Source organism: Phodopus roborovskii, unplaced genomic scaffold (genome assembly GCF_943737965.1).
Source record: "Phodopus roborovskii unplaced genomic scaffold, PHOROB, whole genome shotgun sequence".
Taxonomy (NCBI): Eukaryota; Metazoa; Chordata; class Mammalia; order Rodentia; family Cricetidae; genus Phodopus; species Phodopus roborovskii.
The window spans coordinates 27126-46506 of NW_026125986.1; the positions used below are offsets into that span (position 1 = coordinate 27126).

General features: G+C 40.7%; 1 long non-coding RNA gene across 1 annotated transcript; it reads right to left on the reverse strand.

Annotated features, from left to right (window-relative positions):
• Positions 1 to 15501: 15501 nt before the first annotated feature.
• Positions 15502 to 16496, reverse strand: LOC127218224 (uncharacterized). The gene is made up of 2 exons (XR_007834167.1): positions 16050 to 16496; positions 15502 to 15567 (listed from the first exon to the last, which is right to left on the reverse strand). It is a non-coding gene; the product is annotated as an uncharacterized LOC127218224 (long non-coding RNA).
• Between the last annotated feature and the right edge of the window lie 2885 nt (positions 16497 to 19381).

Here is a 19381-nt window from a genome sequence, read left to right on the forward strand (position 1 = left end):
TCAAGATAAGGTTTCTCTGTGTAACAGCCCTAGTTGTCCCGGAACTTGCTTTTAAGAACAGGCTGGCCTCACAGAGGTCTGCCTTCCTCTGCCTCCCCAGTGCTGAGATTAAAGGCATGATCCCCCACACCTTACCTTTAATGAAATTATAATTAATAAAAATAATACCAGGAGGGAACCAAAAAAATGGATAAAGACACTTGTTTACAAGCCTGATGACCTGAGTTGAATTTCTGGAGCCTACATGGTGGTCAGTGGAAATCAAAATCAACTCTTCTAAGTTGTACTCTGACCTCCACCTGTGCTCCAATGCAAACACAGACACACACACACACCAAACAAAGTACAAACATGACTTAGTTACTAAGATCAAGACTCTTTCAGAGAACCAAAGTTGGGTTCAGAACACATTTCTGGCATGTTCCTGAAGAATCTGAGGCCCTTTGCTAGCCTCAGCCGACACTGCACTCATGTGCACACGGCCACTGTATACATGATTAAAAATATCTGCTGGCAAAAAGCTTCAACTGGATGATAGGCTTTTCTCCTTTTCCAGTCCCCCCCAAATTTTCCTTGTCTTTCTGCCCTGCTTCAATGTCTTTTGAAACTGCACATATACAATATATTTTATACAAGCACACATTGCATATTTTCTCACATAACAACCTCAGATATTATGAATATTTCCCTGAATGTAAAGTATTTGCAATGAGCTTGTCTAGAAAAATTTGTATTTAAAAACATTTACTTCCTAAAAACAATATCAATTACCCTGTTTATTTGCATGTGCAGAGATCAAGTGACAACTTGAAGGAACTGGTTCATTCCTTAAGTGGCTTTACCTGATGAGCCATCTCTCTGGCCCCATAAATTCACAATTTTCTAAACAAACTTTTCAGTGGACTGCTATGTTGAAAGCACTGTTTGACAGTTATGGTGCTTGATGAGGACCTAGCCTCCACTGGAGGCTATTATTTTGAGTTTTATAACTGGCAAGATGAAAAGTACCAGCAAGAATGTGGTTGATTTGGAAAGCACATGTCTAATTAAAATGAGATGGTTTATACACATCTTAGGTCAACTGTCATGAGGAAATTCAAGCCCAACGTTGTCAAACATCCATCTGAACATATCAGGTTTATGTGAAATACATTCTTTAAAACTAAGCTACGAATTTATTATTATGCTTGATTTTTTTTAACCTTTTCATGTACATGCCCAACTCTGTTTCTTTGAGACAATCTTGCTCATAGGACAGGCTGGCATCATACTCATGATCCTCCTGCATCTGTCTGCCAAGTGCTGAATATACAGATGTGCATTACTATGCCTGGCTGCTCTTTGATTGACTTGATTATAAATAGGCTTCATGGTTGTAATGTGTATATGGTTGTTTGAATGAGATGTCCTTCATAAGTCTCAGGCATTTGAACACTTTGTTCCTAATGATCACTATGGGGAAAAGGAGGATTGGGAGTTGTCATCCTGCTGGATAAAGTATATCAATTGGGGTTGGCTTTGATGTTTCAAAAGGCTTAGGCCATTTTAAGTTAGCTCTCTATATTTCCTATTTGTGGCTTGATATGCAAGCTTTCGGCTGCTGCTCTCATCTCATGCTTGACTGCCTATCTGCTGCGCTGCAATGCTCCCAGCCATGATGGTCATGGACTCTCATCCCTCTTATGAACCCCTCAATAAGCCTTTCCTTCTGTAAGTTGCTTTGGTCATGGTGTTTTGTCACAGCAGTAGGAAAGTAACTAATACAGTGCTATTGCTTGCAGAATGACAGGAGATTCTACCAGTGACCTGCTGTTGTAACAAACCACCTCAGAATTCACTGATGTAAATGGCAAATGATGCACATATGTGTATATATAAACACATCATATGTTCAGAGATTTTGTGGTCAAGTATTGAGAAATAATATAGTAATATAGTAAGGACTATTATCTTCTGCTCTACAGTGTCTGGAACCATAGAGTGGATAGTTTAGTTTAGCCTAACTTGAAAGCCCATAGATGACACAAAGAGCCTAATATTGGAACTAAGATGATCAAGAGACAGAGAATTCATGTGTAGCATATCCAACATGGTTATCTCAGGGTTTCAATGACAAAAGTTCCCTGTGTGTAAGGTGGAAGTTATATGGCCTTTTATTATCTGGCCTTGGAAGTCCCACTGTGCTCAATCAATAGACACAGTCATAAGGCCTCTTCCAAGATTCAAGTAGATGGAATTTAGATGTCATCTTATCCACAAGAAGTGTTCAATAATTCTAGCCATGTTTAAAAGCTGTCATACCACTTACTGTTATAAACCTTTTACCATCAATTTCTTGACTTCCTGCTAGGCAAGAGTCGATATGTTAGTAACACAAGTTTTACTGTAATGGTTAGGTGAAAATAACATTGACTGTGACCTAGAATAAATTCCGCACAACTTTGTTCCATTCATGTTATTGCCACAAGAAAAATTTCTAAAGCATTTAGAAATAATTAGCATACTCACAAATACTCACTTGTGTACTAATTGGGAACTAATGTGTAAAATCACTACAGTAGCTTGGGAAAAGTGAGTAAAATAAACCATGAATCCCCAAAAATTAAATTAGTGGATCTATCATTTTTAAATGAAAACTGGGTTTTAAAACTCTCTTTCCTGGGCTTTCCCCTAGTTTTAGATTTGTAGAGAAGGAAGTTATGGTCTGGAGTCCCATGATAATGTATTGTGAAAACTAGAATAACCTTAGAAATAATCTAGCCCAAGAGCTTTACTTTAGAAATTGAGAAATAGAGACCCAGAGAAATTTTCAGCTTGTCAAATAGGGAAACCAACAGCAGGGCCAGGGAGGTGGATCAGCGGGGTGAAGTACTTGCTACACAAGCTTGACCATCTGAATTTTATCTCTAAACCCACAGAACTCACAAAAAAAGCATTTGTAATCCTAATACCCTAATGCAAAATAGGAGACAGAGACAGGGACACACAGTGAAGCAGGAGAAAGAAAGTAGATCTTGCCTCTGGATTTGAGCTCTAAAAACAGCTATAAAATAGCATACACAGGAGCTGAAGAGATGGCTCAGTGGTTAAGAGCACTGACTGTTCTTCCAGAGTGAACCAGGTTCAATTCCTGGCACCCACATGGCAGGTCATAACTGTCTGTAACTCCAGGTCCAGGGGATCTGAAATCCTAATATAGACGTTCATGCAGGCAAAACACCAATGCACATAAAGTAAAATAGCATATACAAGATAACCTGTTTTTTTCACACATACATAGCAATGAGAAAAAAAGGAGCTAAAAAAAATGTTGCTGTATGTGAACCATGATTGTATATACCTTAAGGATTCCATTTTAACCTCCATTTTACAAGCAAAAGAACTGTATGATGGTGAAGCTAAGCAACAGATAAGTAACAAAATAGGAATTCAGATTCTTGCAATCTACTTCCTAATCTATAATCTTAAACCACCACTCAGTTTTCCTTGTTAGTAAGTTCCAAGCTATATAAAGTATTCCTGTATTCATTAAACATTTATAATTTGATGATATTTTAGCTCTTTTTGTGTTAGTGCCACATGCCCACATCTATTATTCATTTTCAGTACCTAATTTAGAGTTTTAAAGAGGTATGTGTGTGTGGTGGTGATGGTGTGGTGGTGGTGTGTGTGCGAGTTCATGTCCACTCTGGAGCTTTCTTTTGGAGGAAGGGAAAGGATATCTGCATTTCTCATCCTGGCAGTGCTGACCCTTGACTAAAGTTGAATGCTGAGTCAGTGCAATCAAAAATAGGGACTCAATTCAATTACAGAATGTAGGCTGTCTCTTGGATGTGGAACCACAGAGAATGCCGGGGTCCGGTTATCCTTTCCTTGTCTTGACATGATACCCCAGAATTAGCAATGTGAAAGCAAAATTTTCCAACAGTGCTGCATCTATGATAACAATCCTACTGACTGATATTCGTCAAAATAGGAGAACATCTGCACTGTGAAGAGATGGAATGCTGCAGGACAAGGGACAAGATTAACTTGGTTATCTTTGTCCCTTTAATAGCCACTTCTTTTCAGTTTCTGTGTCTGTCTCAACATCCTCCTGACCATTAGGTAAAACTCTTGGAATGTTATCAGTGAGTTTCGTAGACATCCAGTCTCCACTAAGCCTTACGGTAACAAAGCTAAGAATGCTAGAAGATAACATCTGAAGTCAACATGTTTGTTGAATGTATTCCTTTAAAACATTTTTCTTGTTCTTTAGCTATGAAAGTTCATTAAACCTCTTTTATTTTGGAACATACCATTTAAATTCATTTGAATCCATGTTTCTAGGCCATTGCTATGCATATTTGGCTAGAAATAAGCTATTTTCATACATCCTATAAAGTGAGGTATTATGTTACATTGACTGAGGTAAGCTGAGAGGACTTCGGACTGCTATACTTCTCTCCAGGAAGAGCACAAATTTTAGAGTTGAAATGTCACCCAGAAAACAGACTGCTATGTTCCCTGTCCACACTTGATTGGATATTTCACCCTTGGAGATATACAAGCCATAAAGCACGAAGCTACCACTATTCTCCCAGTAGACCCTAGTTAATTTTCAATAGGAGAAATTTAAAGCAAGGTTCCTCCCATTTGTGGTGGAAGAGATTGGGAAGTAATTAGATTTGGTAAAGGGGCTTCACTGTTGTCTGACTAGACTGTTGAATAAAACCAAAGGAAATGACTGAGAGGAGTCTTGCTATGTTCAAAATAAATATCAACACTGATCATTACCCAGACATGGTGGCACTTGCCTGTAGTCCCAGCATTCCAAAGGCTGAAGCAGAAATGATTCTATTTTCTGGAAAGCCTAGGATAAATCAAAACCCTGACTCAAAATAAAACAAAATGAACTAAAACCTCTGCCCTTGCAATCTATTCTTTTAAGAGAGGCCACATTTTACTAGTTTTCAGAGCAATTGATAACCAAGGGAAATTCTGGAAGCAATAGACCAATCAAGAGGTTTTTAGTGAATTCTACAAAGAGCATGGTTAGTGAGAGAGTAAGAAAGCCTTATTAAAGTCATTATCTTAAGATGACACTACCATGCCAGGGAGCTGGCTCAGTTGGTAAAGTGCCTGCCCCTTAAACATAAAACATTAGTTTAATTCCCAGCACTCACATAAGAACCCCACAGTTGTCTGTAACTCCAGTACTGTGAGCAGAGGCAGTGCTGGAATTTCAAGCACATGCTACCAATCCCAGCTTTTGCACAGGTTTGGGTGATCAAACTGCTGAAAGTCTGTACTGTGCATGCTGCATTCCTACTAGCAATCACCGAGAGGCCCTACGGCTGCATATCCAAAATGTGGACAAAACATATAATAGAATAATGGTATTTGGCAATAAAGAGAAGTGTACTGATAGATAATGGGTTATAGATACTGATATATGTGGCTTAATCTTCAGAATGTTAAGATAAATAAGCCACAGGAGCCTATTTTTTACATTTGAGAAACTGTGCAGAGAGAAGGTATATTACATTTTGCTTAGGACCAGGAGTATAAGGGCGTAGGCATGTCATCCTGCTTCTTTTGACTTGATAGAAATTTACAGAAATTAATTATAGTGATGGTAGCACAGGACTGTGAATAGACTGAAAATCATTGGATTGTATCCTTTAAGTGAGTGAATTAATGACTATTCAAGTTATATCCTACTATATCCTATCTTAGTTATAGCTTCTATTGTGTTAAAACTTCATATACTAGAGAAACTTGGGAGAAAGGGGTTTCTTTCAGCTTGTGGTTCTACATCACAGTCCATCACTGAGGGAAGTGAGAGTAGGAACTCAAACAGGAGAGAGGTGGTGATGCAGGGGGCATGGAGGGCTGTTGCTTACTGGCTTGCTCCTTATGGCCTGCTCAGCCTGTTTTCTTATAGAATCCAGGGTGGCCCAAGCCTCAGTGATCTGGATTTTCTCATATTAATCATCAATCAAGAAAATGCTCTACAGTCTTGCCTGCAGGCCAGTCTAGATGGAGAACATTTTTCTCAACTGAGAATACCTCTTCCCAAACAACTTTAGCTTGTGTTAAGTTGGCATATAATAGCCAGCATATTTCCCAAAGGTATTGTATAGAAAGATGTTATTTAACTAGAAGGAAAATGTACCCTGAGACAGGAGTTATCCAGGCTAAGTATATAAAGGGCTGATTGAGAGATTTTTATTAGTGAAGCACACCTAATTTATCTACACAGTAACTGAAACTGAGTTTTTCAAAGGAGAATGAATTTTTCACTTAGTGGTTAAGTATTGTGGTAAGACAGCTAAGTCTCAAGTCCACTTCCTTGATAGGATTTAGTAATATTTATCAGGTATTTATGAGACTTGAAGAAATGTGATTGGAACTAAAGTAATCAGCAGTGTGGACAAGCATAATCAATCTCCACGGATCTTCAAGGGATTTATGGTCAGAAAATGATGGTGGGCTTTTCAATCTCCTGAAAGCCAAAGTTACCTAGTACACATCTTCATAGGCCCAAGTGAAGCGTCGGTGATCTCTACAAAAGTGATCTTCAAGTCCTTGAAAAGTAACCTAGGCAACCGTTATCCTTGCAACCCACACACCAGAGGTGCTCTGTACAGTAAAGCTAGTGGGAGATTGATAGACAGCTCAGGTGCTTGACATCGAGAATTTGTGATTTCTAAAAGCAAGGGACTGGCGACTGGGGGAAGGGGCTTAGTGAAGCCACAGAAGTAAAAAATGTTTAGTGTAAGGAGACAAGGTCAGGTTTGGCCTTTTATTTTGTTTTGAGAAGGTGCTGGTAATTATCAAAGTTAGGATTCTGTCTTTCCATGCAGCCTTGGAGGCTCAGGCCTTCTTCTGATGGCTAAATTTTTAAAGGTTGTTTTTATGTCCTGGAGAGATGACTTTTAGATGTAAAGAAACATATTTGCAACTGCAAAACCTGCTTCGGTAAATACCCAGAAGATGGCTGTGGCCTATCAAGGGATATAGGTTGTAGTTTTAAGGAGGAGAAAGTGTGGGAACCAAGACTAGAAATGGAAAGAACAAAGACCTTGGGGAAACCGAAAAGAATTTATTCTGTACGGTGATGCTGTTACTATGTATTAAATGTCAGCTGTTTCGGGGAAGTGAGTAAGAGCAAGGGCTTTGGAGCAGGCAAGATATTTCAGTCATAAAAAAGCATGCTGTGCAAGCATGAGGCCTGGAGTTCCATCCTCAGAGCCCACAGAAAAACTCAGGTGTGCCAGGGAGGGGAAAACAGGAGGATCTCCAGGGCTTGCTGGCCAGTCAGCCTAGAGTACTTGATGAGTTCCAGGCCAATGATGCCCCAGGAACAAGACCTAACACCCAAGGTTGACCTCTGGCCTGCATATGTATATGAATGTACACACAGCTGCATGGACACACACACACACACACACACACACACACACACACACACACACACACACACACAAGAGCAAATATTTTGACCTCAGGCAGGCATTTCATTTAACAGCTTTGTGATCTTGGCTAAGCCTCACATTCCATTGTATACATTGATAGATTAATGTTATGACATCTGGAAAAGAACTCAGAGTTCATGGAAGTGAATGACTCCTTATAAGTCTAAGCAATAGCTTGATTTTTTGAGAACAAGGACAATAAAATTTCCTACTAGAAAATTCTAAAAAAATAATAATTATTATTTTCTAAACTGCCTGAGGGCAAGTAGAGGTCTGGTAAAACACCACACTGTCTCTTAAAAAGAAACGGCCCTTCCTTTTAGCAACCTAAGGGACAACACCTTGGTGTTTGTGGGTGTGTACATTCATTAGTTTATACTTTCTGCCTCCCTCCCACACACACCAGTTTGTGCAGAGGTTTATTTTTAGCAAAGTTGCAGAAACAAAACTCATTATAGCAAATACTCCGCAAAGAGATGTGGTGGGCTCCCCAAAGCAGGAGCAGCCTCTGATGGGTTCTTCCTGGTGATTTTAAAGAAGTTTTATAAATATTCATGAAATGTATGTTAGAGCAACTAGGCCTTGTAAACCCTAAGCAAAGATTGCTCTAGGGAAGCCCTGCCCCCATAGGTACAGCTACCAGCAGCAGCAAGCCCAGCCCCCTACTGTTCCCTAGGTGTCCTAGGCAACTTGAATTGTAGTCACACATTAATCAGCCCTGTCTCTCCTCTTACCTTGGTCTGCTTGGCTATCTCATCCCGTCCTCCAGCCCTTTCATTTCTCACCCCCAGTGATCATGACCCACTCTTTTAATCCCAGCATTCATTTCAACTTCCACCTTTCTTTTTGCACAGTAAGCCTAAACCTTTGCTGGATATTTTTCTTAATACAGAAAATTACGCATACTGTCCGTAGAAAATCCTCTTGTCAATTGCATTTTTTTTTTAACCTGGCATGGGGTGTTTTTGTTTTTGTCTTTAGGAAGCGAACCGGAGCTGGAGTTTTACACTTCTTTTATTTTAAGTTTCAATGGACAATTGGCTTGTTTTCTTTTCGTTTGTTGTTTGGGCAAAGATTCCAGGCAAGGAGGGGGAAACATTAGAGGCAAACTGGAATAGCTGTCAGTAGAAAGTACTTACCCTGTGCTGGAGAGATGGCTTAGCAGTTAAGAGCACGTGTGGCTCTTTTGCAGAGGGTTTGCAGCCACAGCTGTCTGTAAATCCCAGTGCCCTCTTCTGACTTCCGCAGGCACCCTACACACATGTGGGGCTTATACATACATTCATGGTACATATATACATGCAGACAAAACACTCAAACACATAAAATAAATAAGTCCTTTGCTAATTAAAAAATAAAGTACTTAATGGTAAGATTTGATGGTGTGATGGCATCCCTAGGAAAAGTAGCCCATCTCCCTAGTGAAAAAAAGTACCTTGAATTTCTTATCCTTCTTAGAATGGAAAGGAAGTCAAAGTAAGATATAGGAAAACAAAGGTCAAAGGTTCAAAAAGAAAAACTGCATTAGATCCTATAGATCCTACATCAGCCAGTGTGAATGAAAGCTCTTGGAAAGAACTACACCTACACTTTACACTAAACCTTCTGCAAAGCAGCAACTGATTAGAAATTCACTCATTTTGGAGAGGTTAGAGTGTTGCAGGCCCACTGTATCTCCAGCTACATTTATCCCACTTAATCCCTGGTCCATCTCTGTGTCTCTTCTAACATACTTGAAGCTTTTGGAAGACTACTAGCTTCCACTAACCAAAAGTCTAAGAATGCCCTCAGATGACATCTGAAGCCTATAGTAGAGATGTCCATACTGATGCCAGGAAGGTCAGAATCCCATTTGGGGTTCTTAGTCTCATTAATAAATGAGATTCAATGAAAAGCTCAAGGACAGTTTGATTAGAATTTAAAAGAAAAACCCTAGGGCAGACCAGCTGTAAATCTTGGCAGCTGCCTGGAGGAGGAAGACAGAGAAAAGGTGAGAAAACGCCATGCTGTTTGCTTTAAGTTGCTATGGAGGTCAGCCACATGGTGGAGATGGGAGCTTTAGAAAAAGTGTGGGGCCAAGATTGTTAGGGAAAGCAGGCTTAGAAAGAGGAAGAAAGGAGCCAGGAAGGGGGTTTGGGGATGTCAAGGTCATGACAGGAGAACCCACAAAGACAGCTGCCCTGAGCTCATGGGAGCTCAGACACTCTAGGCTGACATCCCAGGAGCCTGCATGGGATGGTCCTAGGCCCTCTGCATGTGTGTAATAGTTGTGTAGTTTGGTCTGTTTGTAAGGCTCCTAGCAGTGCGATCAGGACCTGCCTCTGGCCCTTAGCTGGCTTTTGGGAGCCTGTTCCCCATGCTGGATTACCTTGCCCAACCTTGATGCAGGGGGAGGAGCTCGGTCCTGTCTCAACATGGTGTGCTGCACTTTGTAGACTCCTATGGGAGGCCTACCCCTTTCTGAACCCAGATGGAGGAGGAGTGGATAGGGGGAGGGGTTGAGGGGAAGTGGGGGGAGGGGCAATAGAAGAGGAGGGAGCAGAAACTGTGCTCAGTATGCAAAATACATTTAGAATTTTTTTAAATGTAATCTCCCTCCCCCTCAAAAAAAAAAAAGAAAGAAAGAAAGAAAGAAAAGAAAACAAAGCTAAAGTGTTTGAACAATTCAGAAAAGCAGACAGCCTTAGGAAGCTGCATGGCTGCTGCCTTGTAAGCCCTGTACTAGGGAGCATGCCTGCTTTGTGTTTTAACAATAAATAGCAAATAGGTACTATATACAAAACTACCTCACATTTTAAAATAACTACTTTACCATGCTATACTAACAATAGTAAGGACGATGCTAACAGAAGATTTCATGAGGATTTTCCAATTAAAATTAGATAAATAGCAGGGCATGCTGACACACACCTTTAATCCCAACAGTCTGGAGGCAGAGGCAGACAGATCCCTGTGAGTTCCAGGCCAGCCAGGGCTACACAGAGAAATTCCCATCTAAAAAAAAAAATGGATGCACACACCCATACATCTATCCCCTCCCCACACAAATGGTATGTGGAAAACTATTCCATACCCAGTTATCCAAGTAAATTAATATAACTTTATGTTGTCTTTGCTACACCTAAAAAAATTGCGCATGAGCGCGTGCACGCGCGCGCGCGCGCACACACACACACACACACACACACACTTGGCCATACACCCCACCACCCAAACTAAATATGTGGAAAAACTACTCCATACCCAATTCTTCAATTAAATTAACATCAACTTATGTTATTGTTTTTGCTACATCTCCCAGCACCCTCATGGTGGCTTACAAATGCCTGCAACTCCAGTTCTAGAGGATCCAATGCCCTCTTTTGGCCTCTGTGTTCACTGCATAAATATGGTGCACAGACAAAACACCCATATTTTCCAAACTATGAATGTGTGTGATACGGGGCTGATGTATAAACACATTCTTCTGTCATTTTCCTGGTGAAATATCTACACAAGTTTAGCCATGTCTTTAGTATCCAGGTGAATCCAGTGGCCTTAACACTTCTACCTCAGTTATTTTGAATAGATATGTTAATGTATTGACTATGTGTAATGTATGTTATGTAATTAATAAAATGCCATGCGCTTTTGAGATTACCGAGAATCTGGCTCTGAAAATGGGTTGTTTCTCATTTCAGACTCAAGCATGTTTGTTTCCAAGTGTTCTTCTACAGCATCTTGTCTGAGGATGGGCTCGACCTCCCTGAGCCTGTAACAGGAAAGAGTACAGCAGAACAGCCCAAGTAAAAACACAGTGTCCTTGAGAACAGCTAGAAGGTAAACAATTTTCAACAGATCTACTATTGCTTAACCAAAGATACAAAAAGTGCCTGCAATAAGAGAAAGAATCCGTAAGTTCAGCCATGGGAGTTCAGCCATGGACAGAAAGCTTATTCAAAACCTTCAGCTGACCACCTCATCGTTTTCAGTTGGTTTCTTAATGGATGCTGTAAGCTCCTGATTTAATGATGTTATCTCTACCTGTTCTTATTTGTTCTTTTACTTGAAAGCCTCACCTGAGAGAGGGGGTACACTGCTCTACCACAGACTCTCAATTGGGTGTTCTCTGCATTGAGAACTCCAGTCAATTGCCCCAAGAGCACTTACTGGATCAGTTTCTGCTATTTTGGGTGTCTGATTTGATGATATTTTCTATCTGTCTGTATGTCTGATATTGCTATTTATTCTTTTACTTCAGCTTGCTGTATGTAATTAATAATTTCATTAATTTGAAACCAAAAATATAACAGATCATTCTCCAGACCATATAGCAAACTATAGCTTAGAGTAATTTCTTTTGAGATGGGATTTTGAGTAGTTCAGTCTGGGCTTAAAACTACTGTTTCCCAGATGATCTTGAACTTGAGATCCTCCTGCCTTTGCTTCCTGAGTGCTGGCATTGTTGGTACTACCCAATATTTTTAGTAGAATTTTGAAGTTCCTCAAAGACTTTCTCATAAGGCTTGACATCACCATGATATACTGTACAGAGCAAACTGCTATTAGGAAAGGCAATCTGCCAAAGGCCCTGAGTGTCCTTGTATATTCTTACTGCATATGCCAAGAATGTAGGATCCTGAGCACTCTTTACCCAGGCAGATAATTTTTCAGTTGTGCTTACAGTAAGCAACCTTGAAGTATGAGGTAACATCTTCCCTTGGACTCAGAAGAGGTTTATGATTTCTTTGAAAACAGTCAATTTCCCCAGTTCCAGTACATATTTAAGCATCTATCATGGGTCCTTTGTCATCCCATGAGATTTGGGGATCAGAGAGACTCCAAATCAGCATAGAGTTCTAGTTAATGATTTTCTGTAATAATGTCCTTAGTCTCTGATCCAGCAGTTTAGTTTCTTCTGGCAACATCTCACTGAAAAACAGCAGGATAACTTGTTAGTTTATGGGTAGGATATAACCTTAGACTTGGTACAGTTCCTGACAGGTGCTTGCAGAGACTATTCACAAAGCAATTATGCTTTGGAAATTGTTTCCTACCAGTGAAATTTTTAGCATGTCTGTGTACAACCAAGGCCATTAACACTGTGTTCTACTTAACATTTTTCTTCTGACCAACTTTCCTATATTATTTGAATAGTTTTTTCCAGAAAGGAAAGTGTATAACATGACCCTAGACCTGAATTATCTTCATATACTTTAAACCACAAGTATTTAATGCATGTTCAAGTAAATTCAAGGGCATTACAAATCTATACAACTGTCTAAAATTTATACATACTGTCTAAAAATCACCTTCCTCTTCTACCAGGTCCTTCTCCCTCAACATAAGTTATCTGGTTACATCTGAAGCTGTTGTGCCTGGGACCAAGATTCCCGCAACCGATGTTTCCATTTAGTGAAGTCTGAGCTAGTGATTTGTTTCTTTTGAAAAGCGCCTTTAAGTTCCCCTGATTAAAGAAGGAAGTCTAGTATTTTGATTTTCACTGAGGGAAAACTGCCCTCTGTTAGATAAGTAAGTTTGCCCACGGCAACCCAGCTATCATCCTTACTCTATGCCTGCTGCAGGTTGGAACAGAGAAATCAAAGGAGGGTGAACCTAGGGAAGAGTGTGCTGTGGGTAAGCCATTCCACCTCCTGCTCCAGTGACCACCTTGAGAGCTACAGAAAACTCCAAAGACTTCTCTCTGTAAAGTTGGCACTGTGCATCCCTGGATTTTCACCCTACTCCAGCTAGAATTCCAGCCTCATCATCTGTCCAGCTGCCATAACCTTGAAGAAAAAAGAAGAGCCCCAAAAGGGAGCATCATAAAGGACAGATTACATACAGGTGGCATATAACCATTACACTTTCTTCCAAGCCAGAGGAGGGGACAGCCCCAGATCTGACTTCAGCCTCCCTATAAAATTTACACAAGTTTTGGGGTACTTGCTGATCCTGCTGAAAAAAAAATGACTCCCTATAAGGAAGCTGACTCAGTAAGACCAGATGGTATCATCACATCCAGGGCAGGAATACTTATGAAAGCCCACGTGTTATTCAGACTTAGGTGTTCACTCACTCTCAGATGAGCCCATGCTATCTGAGCCTTATAAAAGGAGGATCCCAAAGCAGCCAAGGCATAGCCATAGCACTCTGTGACCCAAGTAGCACTGCCTAAGTGTCTATCAAAATGGAAGACACAGACAAAATTTCCATAATTTTTGATGTTTGCAGATTTGGTCCACCAAATCTGCAGTGTTTTGGGCTTTGGTACTTGAGAATTTTACAAAGCACCAGGGAACTAATATTTTCAGAATGCAGGAGAGGGGCTGGAATACCATGTTAAGTGTCATAAAGCTAGGTGGGAGTCTAGACAGATATAGTGGGGTAGGTAGCACTGGCCCAACAGTTGCAGTTTGTTCTCAAGCACAGTATGAGAATTACTTTCTCTATGTTTCCAAACAGCAGGGACAAATCTCCAGCATTTGGATCCTGTGTGAGAAATGATGGTTAAAAACCCCGTCAAACAGCTCTCAGTACCTTATTTGACCACCAAAAATTTATTACAAGATTGTTATGCTTATTACTGTCGATGACAATAGGTGTAAATTTTAATCACCTTTTAACTCAGTGGTTCTAATATTTTGTCAGTGAATAACAAGGGCCCCAGTATTTTAGAAATTGATAAGAACTGTTGGATGCTTACTTTTAGTTATAAAACCTTTATTATTTTTAGCAAGAATAATGCATGTTCATTTTAGGAATACGGCAAATACAAAGAAGCAGAAGAAAAATCATTCATCTTTCACAAGTTTATATGTGCATTTATGTAACATACAAAGGTACTCTTGTCTTTCAAAATATGATCTTCTCATATTATTTTGCAACCTTTTCTCACTTTGTATTCCATCAGAAGCTCTTTTTTTTAAACAAATCAGTAAAGCTCTTTCATCCAAAGCTAGAGACTTGTAGATTGATTCAAATATAATCAACAGTAAGATGCAGACAAGAAGAGATACAACCAAAACCACTAACAGCAACAGATTCAAATTAGGGAGATAGGCAAAGGTATATCAGAAAGTTGCTAATAAAAAGAAAGCTGTAATGCAATGGCAATACCAGGTAAAACAGAAACCAAGGCAAGCTACATTAAATACGGATAAGGATGGTTTCGATTAGCCTTCCAACGCATCACTATAAGTTTGTTTCTCACTCTCCTTATCTCATCTACTTCATCCACGTCTCTAAACATATCTTCACTGCTCAAATGCCTGTTGTGTATATCCTCTTTAAAATCCTGAAGAGACTGAATCAGCTTCTCCCTAAAAGTTTCTTCCGATTTTATCTCCTCTTCTGGTTCTTCCCCCTCCTCTGGCTTTTCCTCAGGCTTTGGCTCCTCCTCGGGCTTTGGCTCATCATTTTCTGGGTTTCCTTCCATCTTTTGGCAGGGTTTCATCTTGTGTGTGCTTCTCCTCCTTCTTTGCTTCTTCCTGCCTATTCGCGAATGCAATTATTTCTAGGAAGCAAGTAGGAGAAGGTAAGACTTGGTAAGTGTGCAGGTGCTGTACACAAAAGGTCTCCTCACCCTTTGCTTTCTCTCTGTCTCTCCGTGTCTCCCTTCTCTCTCCCTCCCTCTCTCCCCCCTCTGCCTTCCCTCCTTCCCTCTCTCTCTCTCCCTCTCCCCACCCCATTTTGGTCCAACAGTCCGCAGCAAATACCTTCCACCTGAGAAGCCCAGTCCGCAATCAGGTTTCCCTGTCCCCGCCCCTCTTACCTCCATTTTCCACCCCCTCCCCTCTCTAGTCCCTCCCTCAAGCATTTTTCCAAGGCCTTCATTCCCGCCTCCCACCCCAGCCCTCCACAAATCTTTCTCCCTTACAGGCACAGGCCTAACACAGGGCCCTTGGAGGGGCGGCGGGCGGCGGGCGGGGGTGGGGGTGGGGGTGGGGGTGGGGGCGTAGGTTGTTTAAGGGGGAAGGGAGAGGGAAGTGTGGCCTTCCACCTCTGCCTGCGTTCACCAACCCACACCCCAGGAGTCTGCTATAAAGTTCGCTTCACTTACCAGGTACTGATCTGGTCAGTTTCTTTCTCCCACTTATTTTAGCCTGGAGCGGTACAAAGAACAAACCTGCAGGCAACCGGAGAAGGGAGGGGATGTTGGGGGTGGGGCGAGCGAGCCCTCGGCGCTCAGCAGAGCAGCACTACAGATCCAGCTCATGGAGCTTTCCTTATTTAAGGTCTTGCTTATGGAAGTTTCCCACCCTTTGTTTCCCACAGGGTTCCTCCTTCCCACCACCCGAAAGTTAGCTTGTCTTTCTGGACAGGGGATATCGTTTCCCAACTGTCTGTAGATCCAAGCCGAGGTTTGGGAAGCCGAGCGGCTGTCAGAAAAGAGGTCCGAAATCTCAGACTATGGTTATTTTTGAGCCGTCATTGGTCTCCTTGCTTTTCTTTTTGGACCCCCACCCCCACCCCGGTTCCTTTCACGAGTGTCCTTTCCTGCGGAATTGAAGGTAAGGGGTGGAGGGACGGAGTTAACTAGAACTCAAGTCTCTATCCTAGACCACCCCACACTAGAAAAACCCAGGCAATACCCCCTCTGACACCAACCTGGAGAATTTTCAAGCAAGCTGTCCCCTCCTTCCGCTGGCTTCTTAAACCGCGACTGCGAGGCTGAAGGAAGCTGGTACCCAGATGGAAACAAGGACCAGACTAGCAGGATTTCTGCACACGTCGACTCCTGGTCACATGAGATCTACGTCACCAGTGAGCTCGGGTCCCCGATCTCCACCACTCCCACAAAAAGCGCGGCAGATGTGGGCCCGCCCTCTACTCCCTCACCTACCCCCTTCCCAAACACACACTTGGCCGTGTCAGTCTTTTCTGTAGGAAAAAAAGAAAGAAAGAAACGTGCGGGTTGTTTTTCTGCTTTTGCTGTTGTCTGATTACTAAAGAGGAGCATCTTATTTTCTGGAGCTACGAACTTTTCTGCTTCATTTAATAATTGACCCTTCCTGTCTTCCACTCCCAACCGCCAGAATCACTAACTCCCCAATCTATCTTTCCTTAGCTCCTCCCCCTTGAACTGAAATGTACTCCTTTGTTGTGTGGAGCCAGGTAGGCAGGCCACGAATTGGGACAAAAAAAAAGGATCTTGGAATAGGAGTGTGATTTCTTAGAGTCAATTTAAACTTTGTTCTTAATACTGCTGTAATCTTTTCAAAAAGAAATGTTGTTTTACAGTCAGAAGTAACAGCCACAGTATTTTAGATGAATACCTGAATTCATACATGTACATTGCTTAGACTAGGGCCTGGTACATAGTAAATGCTTTTTTTTTTTAAGTATATGCTTTTTAAATGTCTATTATTTTCTGATGTTATTTGGGGAGAATGACTTAAAATAAATCAAGTTAATGTTTGGCTCTAGAGCCCTGGTGGTGGTACTGTCAAGAATTATGTTGCCTGAAGAATCATTCCTTGGTCAATTATCATGTACATATTATTAGCATATGGTCTCCTCATTCTAAAGAAGGTGATGCAATACATATCATGAATTTTGGGGATGTCTTAGCACTGTGTTTTTACTGCTCCAAACCACTTTGCTATAAAAAACCTTCGACATTTACTCATTCCCATTTTATTTCACTTGAATATATGTATGTATGTATGTATGTATGTATGTATGTATGTATGTATGTATATACATCCTCTGAGAAGCAAGTACATTTGAGACCTCAATATGCAATAGCTTGAGTTTGCTGAGAACTGACAGGCGTGAGAATGGAGCTGTGGTTTGGTTATGATTTGGTTATGTTTCCCTTTAATGGGAGGGGTTCTGTCATTTCTTTATCTTTTAAATGACTTTAAAAGTCAAGTCACTAATTTTATGATGATAATGGTTGCTTGGGTTAGGGACTTGAAAACCCCTTTAGGTAAAAGAACTGGCTTTTCACTTGATTACACATGCCCTGTGGGTGTCTAAAATGTCTAGAAAAAAGTGTGGCATTGCTGCCTTCATGCTGTAGCCTCACCTTTGAGTCAGACTTGTGCTCAATTTTACATGTAGACATAGCAGTAATTTATGAAATGGGTTGTTCAGAACAATAATGCAAGGTTGTGTCGCTCTGTGTCATCTCACTCTTGAGCCTGACTAATGCAGAGTGCAATATCTATACCACAGTCTGAATGTTATGCTGCCTTGAAAATTCCTCCACCAAACAAATCAGTACATTATTTAAAAATTCAGCCTCACTCAGGTTCTAAGAAAACGGACAGGATGTAGTCGGATTATTTGTCAAGAGAAAGCATAAATGACCCTGAGTCTAGTTCCCAATGGAGTTCTTACTGTCCTCTGAAAGCTTGGGAGCGCTGGCTTTCCATTAGCCTTTGTATTGGCATTCCAAGCTTCTAAACTTATAGAAGAGCTACTACCCATTAAGTGTTTCTTATACCATGCTAAGGTTTCTCTAGCTCATGACTCCAAACTGTTCTGAATCCTTTCCAAAAGCCTACAAAATATGGCCAAGTACTCATAGCAACAACCCTACTTCTCTGTATCAATTTTCTGTATTAGTTACTTTTCTTGGTGCTAGGACTTCACAATAACCAACTTAAAGGATGAAGGGGTTTTCTGGACCAGTCCATTATGGAGGGGTAGTATTAATGGTTTGTCTCTAGCATCCAGCAAAAAGCACAGGAAGGGAAATGCCAGCAGTTAGCTAACTTACTCCTTTGTCTCTTTAATCTGTCTGAGATTCCAGCCTATACAATGGTGCTGCCTACATTCAGGCCCTGTAATCTTCCCTGGAAGCACTTTTAGAGACACATTCAAAGGTGAGCTTCACTCCTGACCCGGGCATCTATTAATCTAACCAAGTTCTCACTATCAACAGTCACACAGGCAATAGATACTCAGAACTGGATCAAAAAAAAAAAAAAAAAAAAAAAGAAAAAGAAAAAAAGAAAGAAAGAAAGAAAAGCAGTACCCCTGATACTGAGGACTGCAGAGGTGATAAAAGTAAATCCAAGTTATGGAAAAGATGAATGTAAGAGATAGTACAAACTGAAAAAGCAGAAGTCAGAACACAGCAAAAAGCTACCCAGTAGAAAATTATACCTTCTAGCAGCGAAAAAAGAAGCTAGATATTTATTGTGAGGGGAGTTCAAAAGAAAAGAGGAAACAGAAATGTCCAGGTAGAATCCTTCCTTCCGTGGTTTGATGCATACACATCTTCACGAATTCATATGTATTATTTAGTAAATAATGTTCACTTGTATGAACAGATTTTTTTCCTGAACCTTATTTGGTGTAGAAACTTAAAGTGTAGAGTATAGCACCACCTTGTGACCAGATTCAGTACTGCAAGTTGAACACTCATGAGCAGGGAATCTGATTCAGAGAACCAGGCTGCTTACTCTTGATCACTACTTTCCCTTGTGGTAGGTTGAGGTGCCCTTGAAGTATCAGAAGACAGATAATCAGACAACTATGTAGGCAATTCTTGGGTTTTGAGTTCTGGGTTATAGATGTGGATAATGTGGAGACTGAAAACAGAGGACTCAGCAAATTTGCATAAGTGATTATGGACAGTGAAAGCACAGTAATACTTTTTCTGGCTCTGTGACAAAATTGCCTTTTAAAAAACAATTATAAGTCCCTTATAGAAACTAAGACTTTCACCAGGTGAGGTGGCATGTGCCTTTAATCCCAGCACTTGGGAGGTAGAGGCAGGTTAATCTCTGTGAGTTCAAGACCTGATTGGTCTACACAGCAAGTTCTAGGGCATACAAGTTTGAACATTAGTTTTGGAGACCCAAAACTAAACATTTGTAGTTTTATTCAATCAGTAAATACAGAACATGGAGATCAATTGAGAGGCATAGAACAAATATTAATTTAAGTTAGCCAAATATTCTAAATAACATTAAATAAAATTTAAT